Source organism: Lontra canadensis, unplaced genomic scaffold (genome assembly GCF_010015895.1).
Source record: "Lontra canadensis isolate GAN:19392208 unplaced genomic scaffold, GSC_riverotter_1.0 scaffold1, whole genome shotgun sequence".
Taxonomy (NCBI): Eukaryota; Metazoa; Chordata; class Mammalia; order Carnivora; family Mustelidae; genus Lontra; species Lontra canadensis.
This window is the reverse complement of record NW_022630995.1, coordinates 122,046,477-122,067,793: the sequence shown is the minus strand read 5'-3', so window position 1 is coordinate 122,067,793 and position 21,317 is coordinate 122,046,477. Positions and strand designations below refer to the sequence as shown.

The 21,317-nt window shown below is 37.3% G+C and overlaps 2 long non-coding RNA genes across 3 annotated transcripts; one reads left to right on the top strand and one right to left on the bottom strand.

Moving 5' to 3' along the window:
* Nucleotides 1–39: 39 nt before the first annotated feature.
* LOC116870709 lies at nucleotides 40–17,704 on the bottom strand. Of its 2 annotated transcripts, none has more exons than XR_004383278.1 (3): nucleotides 17,693–17,704; nucleotides 3,880–3,949; nucleotides 40–76 (listed from the first exon to the last, which is right to left on the bottom strand). It is a non-coding gene; the product is annotated as an uncharacterized LOC116870709 (long non-coding RNA). The 2 variants fall into 2 exon arrangements; XR_004383277.1 differs by lacking the exon at nucleotides 17,693–17,704 and adding an exon at nucleotides 5,051–5,078.
* Nucleotides 3,880–6,362, top strand: LOC116870719. The gene is made up of 3 exons (XR_004383281.1): nucleotides 3,880–3,951; nucleotides 4,039–4,042; nucleotides 6,236–6,362. It is a non-coding gene; the product is annotated as an uncharacterized LOC116870719 (long non-coding RNA).
* Nucleotides 17,705–21,317: the final 3,613 nt, after the last annotated feature.

The following is a 21,317-nucleotide window of genomic DNA, read 5'->3' as shown; positions in this document are numbered from 1 at the left end:
GCAGCGGGAAGCCTGCTTCTCCCTCTTCCTCTGCTTCTCCCTCTCTCTCTGCTGTTCCCACTTGTGCTTGCTCTCTCTCAAATAAATAAATAAATAAATAAAATTACAAATAGTACACAGAGACAGAAAAAAGAAACATCAAAATAATAAAGAAATATAGTCTTACTGTAACTGAATAGGTATGATTTTTAATTTGTAATTGCTTAAGAATGCTGTTTGAGGTATACCATTTGTGGGCTGCTTATAGCATAAGCAGGAAGCCAAGAAAAATATGTCATTTGGAACAAAATGACTAAGTCATTGAAAAAAAATCTAAATCGAATGGACATTAGTCAATTTTATCTGAATTGCTGAAGCAAAAATTAAGATTTGCTTTTGGATAAAATCTTCGTATTTTAAAAATGCTTAGAAGAATATAATTTTCACAGAAAGCACAGTGAACATATGTATGTATGTTCAAATATATACAAAATTTAGGACATAACTTCTGGGTTCACCAATTAAAAAAATTTTCTTTCTCTAACATACTGAAGCATACTAAAGTTCAACAAAGGATTCCAAATATATTGAGTAACGGTGCATTCCACTCTTTCCTGTCAAATGCATGTCCTCAGCTTCACAATATAACTTGCAGTCTGCACTTTGCTCCTTAAAATGAAAAGCATATTTGTTTCTCTCCGGCATGTGCATATTCTCTTCAGGATATATTGTCAACTGGTTTTAATGGACCACAGCTTTTATTCACAGTATTAAAACATATACATGTTAGACATATAAATGTATCTAATGAAATTAACTTTTTTAGCTGTTAAAGAAGGAAAGGTAGGGCACCTGGGTGGCTCGGTTGGTTAAGCGTCTGCGTTGGGCTCAGGTCATGATCCCAGGGTTCCGGGATAGATCCCAGCATCCGGCTCCCTGCTCAGTGAGGAATTTGCCTCTCCCTCTACTCCTCCCTCCAACACTCACGTCTCTGTGTGTGTGTGTGCGCACACGTGCGTGCACAGATACTCTCTTTCTCTCTCTCTCTCAAATAAATAAAATCTTAAAAAAAAAAAAAAAAGAAAGGAAAGAAATTCTGAGTAAGATGGAGAGAGGAGAAAATGGTTGAGAAATGACTATAGTCGGGGGAGTAGGGCAGATCAGTGTCTTCCTTGACCATTTTCGCTTTTTATCTGACACTCTCTAATCACAGCTTTCCATCTTAGAAGTTATTTTCTTCCTCCCAGTATCTCTGGATTAGAGGGGTAAGAATCTGAACACTCTCTCCACTATTCTCAACTTTCATCTCACCTTCCTGAGATTCCCTGATTGTCCTGTGGCGGTTCTCCGCCCACTCCAAGCCACCTCATCCTTTCCCAAGACCTCAACTATCACCTCTCTCAGACTGTCAAGGAAAACTTTATGTCTTTCCCTCACATACCCCCAAGCTGTTTTCAACTGCTGATATGTTCCATGCACACAAAAAACTAAATGAAATGCTACTTCTACCTCTGTTACTACCATTATTACTATTATTACTAACACTAGCATCACTGCTACTGCTGCCTCACTGCTATTAATACTACCATTGTTACTGTGTCTCCTGAGTACCATTCACTTATGTGTTTACTGTGTGTCGGGCACTGGATTCAGCCCTTACCAACAGCAACCTAGTTATAGTAATCTTTACAACAACCAATAATACCTACCTATACCTATAAAATAAGGGTATTATTGCCCTTATTTTATAATCAAGGAACTCAACAAGACTTAGGACTACATTACTGTAACAGAGAGGTGCAACACATGTTCAAATAAAATCAGAGCATGCTTCTACTCTTGTGTTAACACAATTTATCTTTCACTCGTCTCCAAATAGCTGATGAACATTGAAGTGTAAAAGAATAAGATAATGAACATTTTATTGAAAAATTACTGTATTTTTTCGTACTGTTCTAAGTGCTTTATTCACTCCCCTTCTGTAATAACCCCATTTTCCTTAATCTACAGATGAGTGAAACTGAAGAACATAGAGGTTGAATAACTTGTCTCATCTCACAGAGCTGGTAAGTGGTAGAACCAGGATTCCAGGCAATGTCTCGAGAGTTTATGCTTTTTAATTGCTATTCTGGGCTAAGAGATATATCCAATAAATTTGTACAAATGCGAAGATCCATGCCCTCCAAGAGTTTACTCTCTGGTTGAACAGATAAGAGCAAGATGATAAAATCTAGGAGGTCGGATTTCTGGCATATTAACTATCTGTTTTATAGTTGCAAAGCTGTTACACTGGAAACAAGAGGCAAGGAAACAAACTACAAGACTTTATAATTCACATAGTCTTCAGAATCCAGAGAAGATTCTATAAGAATCCTCAGAATCTACAGAAGAAAACTTGCAAATATGGATGAACACAAAATGAAGCAAATTAAGGATATTATGGAGTGAAAACTGACCTTGTTGGTTATTGCTGAGATAAGGGAAACATGGAAGAGAACCAAGATCACCTGAGTCTATGTCAGTGGGAGACTGACCACATCACCATCAAAAATACACAAGTCTTAAATAGAGGCTGATGAATTTTGAGGTAAGAATAAAATTACAGATAAAAACAAATCTATGTGGATAAGTCATCTGCTCTCAAGTAAGGGCAACCACTGTAAAAGCAGATGGTCATTCTGAGAGAAAATACAGAGGTATAAGAGCAAAAGGCTGAGGATGTATTTCCCATTGGTGCTACAACCCTCATGTACTTATTGCTTCTTACTCAGCTGGTACCATATGACAGACAAGGAGGAGAAGGAAAAGTTAGAAACAAGAATATGTAGTACCTGCCTGGCTCTGGAAAAGGATCAGAAAAAGAATGGGAAACAAGGCTGGAAAGACCACTGTCTAATTTGAGACGGGTCTAGAATCTCATCTAGACAAAGGCCTATGTTCTGTAAGCTTCATACTGGTGAGCTGGCTCGTGCTGTAGGAGCTTCTTGGAGTTGAGACCAAGAACCTTCTCTCAACAGAGCCCCGGATGGAATGTGGTCCTGGTATTCCAAGGTTCCACTACATTTAGTATATTTAGTTCTTAAAGAGAAAGACTCTATTTCTATTGTAGGTACTACTGCATTTTCCTAGGACTGTACCTAGCAAAGTACCAAAATCTGTGACTTGCTCAGATTTTGCAATAGAAATGTATTGTCTCAGTTCTAGAGGCTAGAAGTTTGAAATCAAGGTGTAGACAAGCAGGGCCATGTTGTCTTTGAGCTCAGGGGGAGAATCTTTCCTTTCCTTTTGTAACTTCTGGTATTTTGCCAGCAATCTTTGGTGTTCCTTGGTTTGTAGATGCAATCCTGTCTTCATGTGCTATTCTGTGTGTCTTTATGTTGTCTTCCCTCTGTGCATGTCTTTCTCTCTGTCCAAATTTCTACCCTTTTTTATAGGAACACCAATCCTATTGGATTAGGCCCACCCTCATGATATCATTTTAACTTAATTATCTCTGTAGAGACCCTATCTCAAAATAAGGTAACACTCTAAGGTCCTCGGGGTTAAGAATTTGAACCTATCTTTGGGGGACACAACTCAACTCATAACAGGTACAAAGTTTAGCTTAATAATAACTCAGAGACCATGAAAATAGGAATATCAAATATTGTACATTTTCTTATGGAAGTACAATTTTTAAGGTGCCATAAAGAATTCTCCTGAAACTTAGCTCTGGATGCTAATAAGATAATGATGGCAAGGACATAAATTTTGTGTCTCATAATATAAAAACAGTACATAATGCAAATAAAGAAACAATATAAATTTTAAAAAGAACAATAATGAAGTACAGTTCAATAAACACATAATAAAATTTCTAAAACATAGCTACTATATGCTATGCTATATAAACTTTCCTACCAGTCTGGCATCAAGTGTTAATCTATGAATTTTTCATCACTACTCTGAGCACCACATTCAGTGAGGCGGCCTGTAAAAAAACCAAAAATGACAATTACTATGGTAAGCAAAATTTTCAATACCCACCCAAATATAAAATCAAACTTTATTTTTCAGAAGTATTGTCATAAAAGGGGGGGGGAAACTTGATGATTTTACATGGGTGCCATTTTGGTTTTGTTTGTTTCAATAAAGTAAGCCAATGATGCAGAAAGGCTAGCTTGGAATAACAGAAAAAAAAAAAAAATATGGGTCTAAGAATCATGGGAGGGGCGCTTCAATGTCTCAGTCGGTTAAGCTCTGCTTTTGGCTCAGGTCATGATTTCAGGGTCCTGGGGTAGAGTCCCTTGCTCAGCAGGAAGCCGGCTTCTCCCTTTCCCTCCACTGCTCCCCCGGCTTGTGCGCTTGCGCACACTCTCTCTCTCTCTCTCTCTCTCTCTGTCAAATAAATAAATATATAAATAAAATCTTTAAGAATCACAGGAATGTAGGCCAAATGATAAACTTTGAGCAAAATGGGGTTAATGCATTATACAGTGTGGTTGTGAGAAATGACTGAGATAAAAATATGTGTAAAAGCACCATGAAAATTGCAAAGTGCTTCAAAAGGTAGGTTATTATCAGATGTGAAGTGTGACATGAAGTTGTCATTACGTTATTTATAGAATAGGAGAGAAAATTTGTAAAGTATGACTATCCTATTTGATAAGTTAGTGGACTAAAAGTTATCAATAAATCTATTAACTAAAACTCACTCTTCAAGAATCTAGAAGATCTGAAGCTCTTTATAGAGTTAAGAGCTGTAATCAGCATGGGATTATAAAATACTTTGAGTTTTAGGTGTTTAGCTTGTGTGAATCCAGCTTGTGTGAATACTTAACTCACACTGTAACTTTGGGCAAGTTATGTAACCCTTTGTATATCAATTTCCTCATCTCTCAAATGCAGACAACAACTTCTGCCTAATAAACAAATGGTAGAATTAAAAAAAAAAATTGTGAAGTGCCTATCACATAATAGGCATTCAACAAATGATGGTTACTTTGTTTCATAAAATGTCTTGAATCTTTGTATAAGACATATTTCTTTAGCTTTAAAACTCTGCACTATTAAAGAAATGCAATTGGGATACCTAAGTGGCTCAGTTGGTTAAGTGTCTGCTTTCAGCTCAAATCATGATCCTGACGTCCTGGGATCAAGCCCCACATCAGGCTCCTTGCTCAGCAGACAGCCTGCTTCTCCCTCTGCATGCTGCTTCCCCCTGCTTGTGCTTTTTCTTTCTCTGTGTCAAATAAATAAAATAAAATAAATAAAATGTCTAAAAAAACAAGAAATGCAATTATGTTCCATTTAAAATTTAAGATGACCTACAAGACACATATATCTTAATTTCTGAAAAGCTTAAGTAAATTTTACTATCGTGTAGTTAAAGAGTAAAATTATTACTAGTATTATTATTAGACTTACCTTCCAGACACTAATAAATCAAAGCCATTGATTTTCCAACCAAACTATGAGAGGAAAAAACCTACAAAAATTAATTACTTATTTTATAGTGCATCCATTTATAGGTAGAATCTTCACATAGTATGTGTTTGAGATAAAGTAATTGATCCCCTACTTAATCTAAAGTACAATTCAAGATCACTGCATAGATTCAAATACAAAATTATACAAAGAAAAAAACAAAAACCTCTCTTAAAAACTTGGAAGCAGAAATTCTGCTTTGGACAAGATGGAATAACCTGGACCCAATTTACACTACAACATGAAACAACAACAACAAAAAAAACAAAACAAAAAAGCAGACAAAAAATATGAAACAACAGTGTTCAAGACACTAGACATCAGGCAATGAAGAATAGTGCTCCCTATGAAATGTAAAACAAATGAGATGAGACTATGACTGAGTTTCCAGGCTACACACACTGCCAGTGGCTGGCAGATTCCGAGTTGAAAGGCTGAGAGTCTAGGGAGACCGAGCTGACTAGAGTTCACAGGGCAGGTAAGCACAGAGGGAAAAATCTGTACAGAGAACTCCAGATCTCTGCATAGGGCCTCTCTTGAGCACTCAGCTGAGAACCAGCCATGCATGAATCTGAAAAGGCTACCTAGTGCGGCAATAGTGATTATTCTCATTAGCAGACTGGAAAAATCACATTCATAGGAAAAATGGGTAGAGTATTCAGAAAGACTTGCCTCAATAGTAGGAAATAATTGGGCCTAGACTAGATGTTGCGCTGGTCCTGTTTAACAAATCTTAAAAGCAAGACCAAAAAGGATTACATGATTTCAAAGTAACTTACCATATTATAAGATAATAAAATTATTTACAGGAGTACAAAAATATCCAGTAACCATCAAGGTAAGTTTAAAATGTCTGACATCCAATCCAAAATTACCAGGCATGCAAAAAATCAGGAGAAGATGATCCACATTGAGAGAAAAATCTGTCCATTAAAATACACCTACATCAGACACAGATGTTAAAATTAGCAAACAAAGACACTGAAACCATTACTATAACTGTATTCCATATGCCAAAAAACACACAAAAAAGATCTCAAGCCCAAACACAAAAATGATCTGAATTTGTACTTCTAAAGAAAACTACAAGCCTGAGATGAATAAAACACAACATAAATAATGCAGAAGAAAAGATTAGTTAACGTTAAGACCTAGCAACAGAAACTACCCAAAAATGTAATAGAAAAAGAATTTTTAAAATGAAGACAGCATCAGTGAGCTTCTGGAAAACTAAGTGACATAATGTATATATAATTGGAGTCCCACTAAAGGGAGAGGGTCATGGAAAGTATTTGAAGAAATAAAGGTTAAAAATATTTTCAAGTGTGACAAGGCTGTAAATTCATACCTGCAAGAAGATCACAAACACCAAGGAGAAGAAACATGAAGAAAAGGCACACTGTAATACAATTACTCAAAACCAATGGCAAAGAGAAAATCTTAAAAGCAGACAAAGGAGATGGGGTGCCTGGGTGGCTTGGGCAGTTAATCATCTGCCTTTGGCTTGGGTCATGATCTCAGAGTCTAGGGATCCAGACCCTCATTGGTCTCCCTGCTCTTTCGGGAGTCTGCTTCCCGCTCTCCCTCTGCCCCCACCCCCACTTATGCTTGCTCTCTCTCTCAAAATAAATAAAACCTTAAAAAAAAAAGGAGCAGACAAGAAAACATGTCATCTGTAAAGATACAACGATAAGGAAAAAAGAAAAATAACCTGTCAACCTAGAATTCTACACTCAGGGAAAAATACCTTTCAAAAACACTGGTGAAATACTTTCCTCAGACATAACAAAAGTGAAAGAATTCACCACCAGCAGACCTGTATTATAACACTCTAAATGTTAAAGAAGTCCCTTGGGCAAGAAAGAAAATTATACCAGTGGGAACACTAATAAACACAAAAGACTAAAGAGTACCAGAAATGTTAACTGCATGGATAATTATACAAGATTTTTTTCTTAACATTTAAAGTACCTCAAAAAGTAATTTATTATTATAATGCCAATAAAATATAAGTAATAAATAACAAAACTAAATAAAAATAGTTATGTATTGTTGCATTTATAATATATATAGAAGTAAAATGTAAAAAAAAAAAGCACAAAAGATAGGGGAGAAATGGAAGCATATGATTATAAATTTCTTATACTATATGGGAAGTAGTATAGTCTCACTTGAAAGTGGACTGCTAAGTTTGTTTTTTGTTTTTTTTTTTAAGATTTTATTTATTTATTTGACAGAGACAGACAGCACAGCAGGGGGCGCTGAAGAGGGAGAGGGAGAAGCAGGTTCCCCGCTGAGCAGGAACCCCCAACATGGGGCCATCCTAGGCCCTGGAATCATGACATGAGCCCAAAAAATCAGGCGCGCAAAAAAACAGGTTAACCAACTGAGCCACCCAGGCACCTCTAGACTGCTAAGTTGAACACGTATAAAAGTGCTGAAGCCACCAATAAGATAAAAAATAAAATAAAAAAAAAAAAGAGTTATAGCTAATAAGCCAACCATTGAGACATTATGGAATCATTAAAAAAAGAAAAACCGGGACGCCTGGGTGGCTCAGTTGGTTAAGCAGCTGCCTTCGGCTCAGGTCATGATCCCAGCGTCCTGGGATCGAGTCCCACATCAGGCTCCTTGCTCGGCGGGGAGCCTGCTTCTCCCTCTGCCTCTGCCTGCCATTCTGTCTGCCTGTGCTCGCTCTCTCTCCCTCTCTCTCTCTGATAAATAAATAAAATCTTTAAAAAAAAAAAAGATTTCAAATAAGGCAGAAAAAGAGAAAAAGGGGAGCAAAGATTTAGATGAGACAAATACGAAACAAATAGCAAGATGACAGGTTTAAAGCTAACTATATCTATAATCATATTAAAGTAAGTGGTCTAAATACCTTAATTAAAAGGCATAGATTGTCAGATTATATTAAAAAAGGAAGACTCAAAAGACAGTCGGCATGGCTACTGTAGCATCAGACAGAAAAGTTTAGAGCAAAAACTACCACCAGGGATAAAAAAGGTCATTTCATAATGATACAGAAGTCATTTCACCAGAAAGGCATAATAATTAATTATGTAAGTGTAACTGTCATCAATAGAAGTCCACACTAGAGGACTAATTATGAAGGAGGGGAGGTAACACCCCCTAGGCGCACTCAGAATGGTTGGGATGGCAAGAAGCAGGAGTAAATAGTAGAATATACTTTATAAAAGTTCCCCGTCCCTAAGATTTTCCTGCTGTGGGGAGAGAAGAAATGGACTACTGAGGATGCCTAATTTATTTATTTATGTTTTAAAGATTTTATTTATTTATTTGACAGAGAGAGAGAGTGCACAAGCAGGGAGAGGGAGAAGCAGGCTCCTCCTCCTTGGAGCAGAATGCTCCATGCAGGGTTCGATCCCAGCACCCTGGGATCATGATCAGAGCCGGAGGCAGATGTTTAACCCACTGAGCCACACAGGCGCCCCGAGGATGCCTAATTTAAAATATAAAAACTAAAATTTCTGTTAGACACAATTTCAGATAATAAACCTAACTCTGCAAGGTGTATTTCACTTTCTGTTTGCACACACAGTAAGACACACACATGTATTTAGAAAATTAGTTTACATTAAAAACCACAAGACAGGATTTTTAAGAACCTAAATATTATATATGTTTATAATATTTATAATAATTTATACATATGTATATGTATATGTGTTTGTGTTCTTTGATTTTGGGTTTTTTAAAAAGAAAATCACCTGTGAAGTTCTGCTGTTATGAAAGAATATATAAATCCTATCTTGTGTTTTTTTTAACGTAACCCAATTTTTCAAATGTCAAACTAAACCTAAATATTTTTCCAGTTATAATTCACCAAAAAAATAAGTCAACATAGAAGAAACAGCTCATTAACATATCTCATTAACACAACACAATTCAATAGAAATGTATTAGTGCCACCCGGTGGCAAACACACAAAATTTGGTATAAGTGAAGAAGCTGTCTTCAAAAATATAAGTAAATAAATAAATAAATAAATAATTCAGTTTAACCTACAAATATTCTTCCAAATCCCTTATTATAATAGTACTTCTCTGAAAGCAATTTTAGTGTCTTTTGTATTTAGGATTCCCAATAACGACCCATGGCAGGTGCTCCATGAATGTTACTCTAATGAGCTAAATGTGCTTATGATTCATTAATACTTAAAGCTAGAAGAATTTATCTTAAAGACATAACCAAAAAACTGAACTAAGTTTTAGATATAAGGATAGCTACTGTAGCTTATTTAACATAATTTAAAGAAGGGGGGCACCTGGGTGGCATAGTCAGTTAAGCAACCAGCTCTTGGTTTTGGTTCAGGTCATGATCTTGGGGTTGTGGGATCAAGCCTGTTGGGCTCTGCACTCAATACAGAGTCTGCTTGGGTCCCTCCCACTCCCTCGCCCTCTTCCCCTCCCCCCTGCTCTCTTACTCTAGCTCTCTCTCAAATAAATAAATTAATCTTTAAAAACTGACATAGCAAAAAATAAATAAATAAAAATAAATAAATAATAAAAACATTGGAACCAACATATATGTTAATTGTAAGTTGGCTTGATCATTTGCACAATATACTAGTATAATATGCTGGCATTGAAAATGATATTGTGAGAAACATTTAATGACATCATTGTTCAAAGTACATTATTTTAAAAAAATCAGGTATTCATAGTATAATCTCATTTTCATTTGTGATATATATGTTAAGGTTTTTATGTTTATAATCCATATCGTGGTGGTTACCATAGAAGGCATGACGAACAATGCTGACCCCACCATCTGAATCTGGTTCGGATGTAGAGATTGATTTTGATGCCCCCCCCACACACACACCAAGAGCATACGAAAAAGTTTATTGCTCACATAATGAGGCTTTCTGGATGAGCAGGAAGGTTCTCAGTCTGGTCCAAAAATGGCTTGAGAGAGTGGGGAAAGGAGACTGGCTTGGATTTTATTGCAATTAAGGGGCAGGGCTGGGATGAGGGTTTCCACATGTGGACTGGAGTGTGTTACATGCATTTGGAACTTCTTGCTGGAGCTAAAGGAGGGAGCAACAGGTCTTTCTTATCAGGGGAGAATGGTCTTTCTCTCTTGTTTTTTTAATACTTAATTATTTGGGGGGGGTATAAGGAGGAGGGGCAGAAGAAGAGAATCTCCTGCAGACTCCCCACTGATCGCAGGGCCTGAGTGAGGCTCAGCCTCACAACCCATGAGATCATGACCCGAGTGCAAACCAAGAGTCACACACCTAAAGGACTGAGCCACCTGGGTGCCCAGAGATTGATCTCTTTAGAACTTACACTGATCATGTCATTTCCTTTCTTTTACCTTTCTTTAGCATTTTTTTTTAATATGTGGTCAGGTAAAGTATAAAATCCTAACCATGACCTTCTGAGTCCTCTGCCCTCTGGCTCCTGTCTACCTCTCCAAGGCTCACCTTTCATCATCCTCCAGCCCTTTCTCTCCATCCCACCATTTGGGACTTCTTGGTTCCTGCATTCCTTCAGGAATATGCCTTCAGGCCCTGGAATACATGCTGTAGTTTCTTCTACTTGGAACCTTTGCTTTTTTCCAGAACACAAATCATATTCACCCTGAATATCTCAACTTTAAATGTCACTTCCTCTGGAGGACCGTTATTGTCCCCTTCAGCACAGGTGAGGGCCCCCAGCTATAAATCTCGGAGGCTCCCTGAACATTCCCTCTCCTAATATTCATCGTATCTCAAGTAACATGTTTGCTGGGGCCTCCCAGACACTGTACCAAGTGTTTCCCCTGCATTCTCTTATTTAACCCTCATAATAACCTATATGGATACAAAGAAAAGAAAAGCAGATGCTCAGAGATCATGTAAAATCCCGAAGTCACAAAAGTAGTAAAAGATAATGATAAATACTGGAAATTTCTTGAGCACCCATAGGATACAATTTGCTCAAAATACTAACAAAATCAAGATTACAAAGGACACCACTTCATGTTTGGGAGGAGGCAAAGAGGAAAATTATAGGTCAATTTCAGTAAGAGCTAGGCAATAAGAGAGAAACTGATTTGAAAAGGGAGGGAAGGCGGAGTCTGCTGGGGGGGCGGGAAGAGCTCAGCCCCAAAGGGGACATGGATTTGAGGATCAGTATGAAGGGATCTGGCTTTAGAAGCAGCCTCATAGCAGACTGTGGACCTGATACAGAGCACAACTTCATTAAGGCAAAGTTGTGCACTCGGTTCATTCTGAACCTATGAATGGGGGATCTAAGAAGCATTAAATGTGGATCTTCCTTTTGTCTATATAACACAATTATCATCATTCTCTCTCCATATGCAGGGAGAGACTCCACTACACTTGAAAAGCCTGATGGGACTTGAGACTATGTTACAACAAAGAACCTCAATTTCCTAAGACATTAAATAGAGTTACCCAAAGAGTTGGGAATCTGACCAGGAAAAGGTTAATCGATCCAATTTTAGGGAAAAAAAAATGACTATATAGAAAAATTAACATAGGCAAAATAGTCCCCATTCATGCAGAAGGGTCCTCAAGCTATAAAGATTTTTCTGATTACCCTGATTTTGAAGGATTCCCAAGTATTGAGTATAAACCCTGGAGGTTTTAACATAAAGGTGCAGAAGTTATTATACCAACCATTACCAGTTTAATCAATCAACTTCATATTGCATTTCTAAATCATTCAGGTAACAACTATAACAAAGTATTCCACCCTTTTTTTTAAAATATCACAGTTCTATAAAATGGAATTTAAAATTCACTGTGTGGGGCACCTGGGTGGCTCAGTGGGTTAAGGCCTCTGCCTTCGGCTCAGGTCATGATCCCAGGGTGCTGGGATGGAGCCCTACATCGGGCTCTCTGCTCAGCAGGGAGCCTGCTTCCTCCTCTCTCTCTGCCTGCCTCCGCCTACTTGTGGTCTCTGTCTGTCAAGTAAATAAATAAAAATCTTAAAAAAAAAAAAAAATTAAAATTCACTGTGTGCCTTTTGGTATGTTAGATCTTATTAAGCCTCAAATAGGAAAACAAGTTATTTATTTCAACTTGCTTCTAATATTTTATTTATTTAAATAAGTATTAGTATCAAATATTATTTATTAAATAATAGTATTTGAGTTATATAAACATCAATTTATAAATATAAACCATATAATTATATATCATATATTAAAATATAAATAGAATAAATAAAATATTAATGAATTAATATTTGATATTTGATAATTATAAATATGATAAATATTAAATATTATAATAAATATTAAATAAGTATTAATAAATATTATTTAAATAAATTATTTTAAATTAAATAAAATATTAAATATTTTAAAGTTAACAAACTGGCACCTAAAAATACATTCTGTAATGGCCAAAGAAATTCAACCATGTGTTAGTAGGTAAAACAAAGGTGATAAACATTAAGCCCCATCAGAACGTTGTCAGCACCAAGGTCCAGGGTCTTGCCCTTTGGGAAACAGGAAGTGATTGTTACTGTGTTTAACCCAGATCAGATCAAAGCTTTTGATTAAAACAAACAAACAAATAAGCAAAAAATGCCAATGTATCATTTTGTTCGATGATTCAAATATGCCTCAGGTAATGCCAGGCATAAAATAATGTGGATAAGGAACACCTGGGTGGCTCAGTCAGTTAAGCATCTGCCTTGGGCTCAGGTCATGATCTCCTAGTCCGGGAATGGAGCCCTGTGTCTGGCTTCTGGTTCAGCGGGAGACTGCTTCTGCTTCTCCCTCTTCCTCTCCATCTACTCTTCCTCCCTCTCTTCTCATGCTCTCTCTCTCTCTCAAGTAAAATAAATAAGTAAATAAATGAATAATCTTAAAAAAATAATGGGGGTAAAAACACACTTTTCTTTCCTTTTTTTTAAATTTTATTTTATTATGTTAGTCATCTTTTCCTATACGTCTGTTCAATCAAGTATTTGGTCACCATTACCCTCATTCTATAATGCTGGTTTATCTGGGCACCCAATTCTAGAATGACAATCATTTACCTCATGGATGCTATCTCACAATCTTCTGGAGTCCAATTTTACTACTGAGAGGTTTGCTATCAATCTAATTACTGAGCTCGGTGTGTTGCCTTTTCCCTTATATGCTCTTATAATCTTAGTTTTGGGTTTTTAGACAGTTGCACTGTGATTTAGTATGGATTTCTTTTTGCTTAATCTCTTTGGGAGTGATTGACTTTCTTGATTCTGTGAATATATATGCTTTATCAACCTTGAAAATTGCTCTTTGGACATTATTTCTCCCCCATTCTTTATCTCCCCTTCTTCTAGAGCTCTTAACTGGATAGAGTGTTAGACCTTATAATTCTATCTACATATTTCCAACTTCTGACTTTCCGTCTTTTTGCCCTGGGCTGCATTCTAGATAATTTTCTCAGATCCATTTTCTAGTTCTTTAATCTTCCATTAATTGTATCTAACCTGCGATTTAATTGATCCACTGTGTTTTTACTTCAATAATTATTTGCTTAATTAATAGAAGTTCATTCAGTTTTTATTCAAGTCCATCTAGACCTCTGAATGTTTCTCGTTCTTGACTCAGGTTTTCCCATCTTTATTCCTTTAAACATCTTTAACATGAGTCATAGTCCTGGAGCCCCGGGATCAAGTCCCACATCGGGCTCCCTGCTCCATGGGGAGTCTGCTTCTCTCTCTGCCCTTAACCCCACTTGTGCTCTTCTCTCTAATAAATAAGTGAAATCTTAAAAAAAAAAAGAATAAATTTACTAATAGGGGCGCCTGGGTGGCTCAGCTGGTTAAGCGTTAAGCATCTGCCTTCAGCTCAGGTCGTGATCCCAGGGTCCTGGGGTTGAGCTCTGCATTGGGCTCTCTGCTCAGCGGGGAGTCTGCTTGTCCCTCTCCCTCTGCCCCTCCAACCATTTGTGCTCGTATTCTCTCTCTAATAAATAAGTAAAATCTTTAAAAAATTTACAGCACGTTTGTCACTGGTGACATGGGGACCGTTAAGGCTGAAGTCTGCCTCATGCTAATGTTACATCATATTTAAAATCCACCAACAGTTATGATGGCAAATTCACTCACATAAGTTACTTTTTTGATAGTATAAAAAGAAACTCTTCTTTAGAATAAAGAAACAGATGAATAAAAATACATTGTCTACACAGAAATGAGTCACCTCTGAAAGGTCATCTGCACAGTAGTCATGACCAGTCATAACTCTGAGCAGGGCAAGACAGCACATTTAGTAAGACCACATGAGGGGGGCCAACAGCTCAAGGAAGATAAAGCTAATGAGCAGATATCTCTGTTCTGTTTACACTTAAACAGTCGATTGATTTTTTGTGAGTTCCAGACAGCCAGTGTCGATATGACAAATATCCAGGGACCCCCAAAAGTGTTTGTATTTCAAAAGTAGGATCATATGTCTTTCACATTTCACAGGGAGCCGAACCCAGATGGTACCAAGGAAACAGTGCCAATGAAAAGCATGATGTTTACCTGAAACATGCAGTTTTTCAAACTGAAGGGCTTGTGAAAGAATTTACTCATGTCACTTCCCTTCCTGTTGTGACACAGTCTGTATGGCTTGCAGCAAAGTCTACCAGCTGGAACCAAAACAAGGGTAAGAGTAGAAAGGTAGGTAATGACTTGTACTAAAGAACCTTATCCAATTTCAATGTGAACCTCCATGTCCAAAGCAGGCCAGAGCCATTTGAAATGCTGCCTTGATTCATTAGTCAGTCATAACACCACATGCATAAAGTAGTTTATAAACACAAACAGATAACCAATCAAGGCAGCTGACAGAGCAGATTTATACCGTAACACAGATCAGAAAGGGATTTCTAGTGCTCAGTCCTAAGAGTTACACCAAAATCTAATGAGACCACAGTAAGCTGTCATAACTGTTCATCGCATGATACAAGGGCTCCTCGCTTTGGGACATATCGCATAAATGTCAAGAACCTCCCATTATGTCTTCTCCGGGGACAACTGCTATTTTCAAATCAATGCCAGTCTCCCTTGTCAAGGGCAGCAGCACACTCCAGAGGACAGCGCCCCCAGAAGAAGACACGCCTCACGGCCATCACTCCCTTGTGAGACTAACCACCGGCCTACACCCAACAATCCCCCCCTCTTTTTTTTTTGCTTTTAGAGTCAAGTACACAAAAGGCGATGGCATCCCTGTACAATAGCTAAGTAGTGCAGCCACTACCAGTGTTCACGCCCATTGGATGCATGGCTAATAACCAATGTCAACAGAGATTTAAGAGTTGGGTCCTAATAAAAATATCTGTGGGCTGTTAAAGGAAAGTTTAGTTTTAATCTTCAAAATTCTCTGGATTTTCTAAATAATTCTCCAGAGAGGACTGATCTAATCGATTAACTTTCAGACTCTCTAATTAATTTCATTACGATGGTGCCACGTGGAACCCCACTAAGAGGTTAAAACTAGAGATTTCAGATTCTAGAATTCTAGAGTAGATGGGACTCTAGTGAGCACCTAATCCAGTGAGTCTTTCCTTTTTAAGACAGTCTTAGGGCAATCTGAAAAAAATTATGGATCCTCTCTTTAGGGAGAAAAACTGTTTTTGCTTCTAATTTTAGGGGCATCTCAGATTCCCTAAAATCCATCCTTGGTCACCAGATTGGGAAATCTTGACCTAATCCAACCACCTCATTTACAGAATAAGAAATTAGGGTACCGAGAGGCTCAGTGACTTGTCCAGGGTCATGCAGCTTATTAATGACAGAGGCAGGATGAAGACCTGCTCTTCCCCCTCCTTGTCTGCCATCGTCTGTAGTGTCACTCTACATGGATTTGTGTGTGTGGTTAATGGCATGGGTCATTAGACAGTACCTGCAAAGCTTTGAATGCTCTGCTCAGCCACTTCTATTAACTGGCCAAAGAATGATTATTAACTGTACATAATTAGAATGTATAACCACTAGTCCTCTTTCTAACCAAGCACTTTTTTTTTTTTTTCTGTTTTCACTTTCCTCTGCCTACTCAGGTACATCTGAACTCAGTCCCTTTCGCCTCCCTGACTCCACCAACACTTTCTTAAAAGTCCTTCCTCCCTGGGCTCTGGTGACACTGTACTAACCAGGTTCTTCCCCTTCCTCCTCCCTTCCCTTCACCCCCCCTCCTTTGTCTCCACAACCTCTCCTCTTTCCTTTTTCCTAGCTTAACCCTATTCTCCCTCATATCCATTCCCTTCCCTTCTACAGAAATCCCCATTCTGCCTCATAATCATTCCCATCCCTTCTACAGAAATCCTTCTCAGTCATAGCTTCAACTGTTACTTTTTTTCTTCTTGTTTTAGGATCTTATTTATTTATTTGAGAGAGAGCAGGAGGGAGGGACAGAGAGAGAGAGGGAGAAGATGACTACCCCCTGAGCAGGGAGACTGATTCAATGTGGGGGCTTGATCCCAGGACCCTGAGATCATGACCTGAGCCAAAGGCAGACGTTTAACTGGCTAAGCCATCCAGGCACCCCCGAGCTGTTATTTCTATTGAAGGAAACTCTCTCCCCAAAATCTTCCTCTTTCCACCCTCTCATCTAAGATGCATTAGTGTCATTGACTTTGTTTGTCCAGGATATCTGGCTCTATGTCTGCCACACAGCAAGGGCAGTACAAACTTCCATGGAGTAACTGACATTTCATGATTCCAGAGTAAAAGATAATATACAAATATTTATATTTACCACCAGTACCTGGGGTTTATAAGTTTTGGAAAGTCTGCTTTACTTTCTCTGGGTAACTAAATTTTCAAAAGGGGATATAGCTCCTCCTGGTGGATAATAATCATATTTTAAAATGCAGACCTCCGGGGGTACCTGGGAGGTTCAGTGGGTTAAGGATCCAGCACTTGCTCTCAGCTCAGGTCTTGATCTCAGGGTCATGAGTTCAAGCCCACACTGGGCTCCACATTGGCATGGAGTCCACTTAAAAAATAAATAAATAAATTCAGACCTCCTAACTCTTAATGTATTCTGAAATGGATCAGCAATAAAACTAAAGTGTACATAATAAGTACATGCAGACTATTAATCATTCAAAGCTCTTCAGCTTAAAGATCTTAAACAACAATAAGGGACTTCTCCTTTTAAATCAGAGATCCATTTTTAACAATTAAAAGAGAGATATTCAGTAACGTCATTTCCAGTTACCTTGGTATCCAACTGCAAAAGGCTTTCTTGGTTAGCCCAGTAAATCACAGCACTCTGAACATGAGACCAGAGTCTTGGGTTTGGTTCCAGTATGGTCAGCAGCTTTTATGGTGCCACAGCTATAAATCTCACTCTGACTCCAGGAAGATGCTCTAATAACATTTGTCCTGTGCCACCAAAGACGCAAGGTGAGGAGAGCAAACAACCAGTACAGTCTTATCTCTCTGACTGGAAATCAACCCAAACATGCTGGTGGGTTAACAGTGGCTATATTTTAAAATATTCTTTCATCTAATGACTACTGCCTTCTCTCCTCAGAACCACATCAACGTGACTAATAAAGCCTCTCAAATGTTGAGTTGTTTAATTATTTACGTTTAGTGACTATATCAAACAGTTATATATAGTTATAGCTGTAGATAGAAATATACAGATACTTTTCTTTATGTCCTCTCATTCTTAAAATCTGACACACTGCTGAATATAGGAAATTAATATGATTTAATGATACTTTTCAAATTACCTTTTTAGTTAAAAAAAAAAACCTTTTTAGTGAATATCCTTTATATATGGAGCCATGGCATCTGCATAAAATCAGGAACTTGCTGATAGGTCCTAAAAATATAACAATAAGGGGCACCTGGGTGGCTCAGTGGGTTGAGCCTCTGCCTTCAGCTCAGGTGATGATCTCGGTGTCCTGGGATCGAGCCCCACATTGGGCTTTCTACTCAGCAAGGAACTTGCTTCCCCCCGCCCCCCGCCTGCTTGTGATCTCTCTCTCTCTCTCAAATAAATAAATAAATAAAGTAAAAAAATATAACAATAAATGTGTTATCCACTCTAAGGTGTATTTATTTGGGTGCTCAGTCAGTTAAGTGTCTGCCTTTGGCTCAGGTCATGATCCTGAGATCCTGGGTTCAAGTCCGGAATTGGGCTCCCCATACTCAGTGGGGAGCCTGCTTTTCCTTCCCCTTCTGCCTGCCACTCCCCCTGTCTGTGCTCTCACTCGCTCGCTCTCTCTGTGTCAAATAAATAAATAAAAATCTTTTAAAAAATAAATAAAATGTATTTAGTTAACTCAAAGGTAACAGTGCAGACTAATCAATCTTTTAGTTGGTTACAAGGTTTCATTAGACATTATTAGCAATATTTATGTTATCTGGAAAGAACCAATGCCATGTGATTTTTAAAATATAACCAATCGATGGAAAGGTCTAACATTATGTTCCATAGAAACTGAACTTTCATTATCCCCAAAGTGGTAAAATAAGGATCAAACAAAACTTATCACTTCTCTTTGTGATCTCTTAGCAGTTTTAAATCCTAAGTTTTATTAAAACCTAAAGTTCTCAACACTATCCATGCCCTGAGCATTCATCACTAAAATCCTACACTAATTCTCAGGGGAAGCCAATGGTGTCTCCTTTGCTTGAGAGAGTATAGAAACAGATGCAAGAAACCAAAAGGGTAGATTGGAGTAAGAGTTATCATAGGTGATGAAGTTATTTCAAAGTACTCATTTGCAGTCAAATTATACTTTAAAGCACAAATTAGGTAATTAGTTGTGTTCCTATGGGTTTATTTTTAAAATTAATTCTGCCAAGCAGAAGCAGCTATTTACATAAGCTAAATATCACAAAGTTGATGACAGAGCTATATTAAGACTTTCGCTATTCTCTAACAAGCTAAATAATTTGAATGGTTTTCTTGTCTAAATGGAAATTCTGTTGGGACACAGTCCATGCTTCAGGCCAATTTCTAGGCCTTAAATATTAAAACTGAAAAATCGAATCCATTAGAACTAACAAATATTTCAAGGTTAGGACTAAGATATTTTTCATGTACTATCTGTGACAGCATAATATTAATAAAGCTTTTTACAAGTATAATTTTGGTGCTACCTAAGATTTTGTTGCTTGGATATCTCATCACTTATGTAACCATTTCATTTTTCTTGGGCATTTAGGCTTTTAGATTTTTGTGTATATTGTAAATGAGGCCACATTATCCATCTGGGTGAACAAAGCTCTTGCAGAGTTAGCTGTATTTCCTTAAGATATTTCTGCCCTAAGTGATAGCAACTAATCAAGTTACTATTTTTCTAATAATGAGAAGGCCTAACACTGTAAAGCTTTATAATAAGTCACTTATATAAACATTGTCTTGTGTAATCATCTTTTAAATTATGGTTACATGGTTATTAAAATGACCATAGATGGTTTTACTTTTGCAGTAGCTAGCAGGCACAGAGTTATCTCTGAGAGATAACCAAAAACCAAACAACCCAGCTTCTCTCCATATAGTAGCTGAGGAACCAGAAGTAAAGCACAAAGTATGTATAATTTACTTTTTTTAAAAAAATTAATAATCATTTAATCAAAATTGAAAAATGCATGAGTATAATCTTATTTCCTTTACATTACCCAAATACCAAATCTGTAGATACACACTTGTACATTTTGGGGATATTGCCCCGGAAACCCCTTCTACCTTACTGAGCTTTTCTTGCCATTGTACCTTACATTCAAGCATTGCCATATTGGGGTGACAATCCACACATAGTCTTGCTAACTGAAGGAAAAGTAAATTATCATACGGCAAGAGAAAAGACAAATAAATCGAAAAATATCTATGGCAAAGATTTTCCCATGTCCCAGTGCTCTCCAGACTTTATTTCCTTCAAATGGCAAGGATTCTTTCTAAAAGAAATTATATATTACCAATTCATTGGGTGTAAAATCTTATTTGCTATTCTAAGCTCATAATCAATTTAGGCAGAAACCAACTCTGCCCTCACAGCTTTTGGTGTGATGTAAAGAGAAGACAAAGAGAAAGTCTGCTCTTACCAAGCCTCTAGGTTTCCTCTTTCTTCCATTCTGAAATAATTTATTGTCTTCAAGTTACTCCCTTATTAAAAACCTCATTCAAAGGCAATGCCCAAAGTACAAAATAAGACATAAAAGTCTAAAGAAAAATACTACCTTAAAATGTTTCATCCTCCTAAGCATTGTTATATGTTTAAAGGTATGGGCTTTATCTTAATGTGGCGTCCCTAGTCTCCAGCACTGTACCTAATGGGCACTTAGCAAAATTTGATGAATTAATGTTTGAATGACTAAGAAATACATTTCAAAACAACTCTTCTAAAAGTTTTTTCACATCACATCCTTCATTTTTCATCCCCACGGGTTATGTAAGCTTCTAATTTCTTATTAACTGCCATAGAATCCTTTATTCTGTCATGTTGAAATTACTACAACCTACTTTAAAGATTCCATGTAAAGGCTTTTCACAGGTGGGGACTTTTTCCACTAGACAGAGACCTTGGCACAGCAAAGCCTTATGTCAATACATAAAATAAGCAGAGTTAATTAAGAATTATTTATTAATTACTGAGATACTCACTTATACCTTTTTCCCCTATACTGCAAGAAAGATGGATGGATTTTATAACCCTAAAAGAGTAAACTCAGACATGATGTAATATATGTATGGAAAACCCATTAAAATAAATGAAGAAATTGATGAAAGATAAATGGTTCTATAATTAATTCTGTGTGATTTCTCCAGGACCCATGAGCTCAGAAAAGGCACCAGCAACTGCTCTGAGATGAGGAGCAATACCATCTGTTGAAACATTGGGTATCACTCTCCAATTGAGCCATTCTATAGACCACACACAGAACAGAATC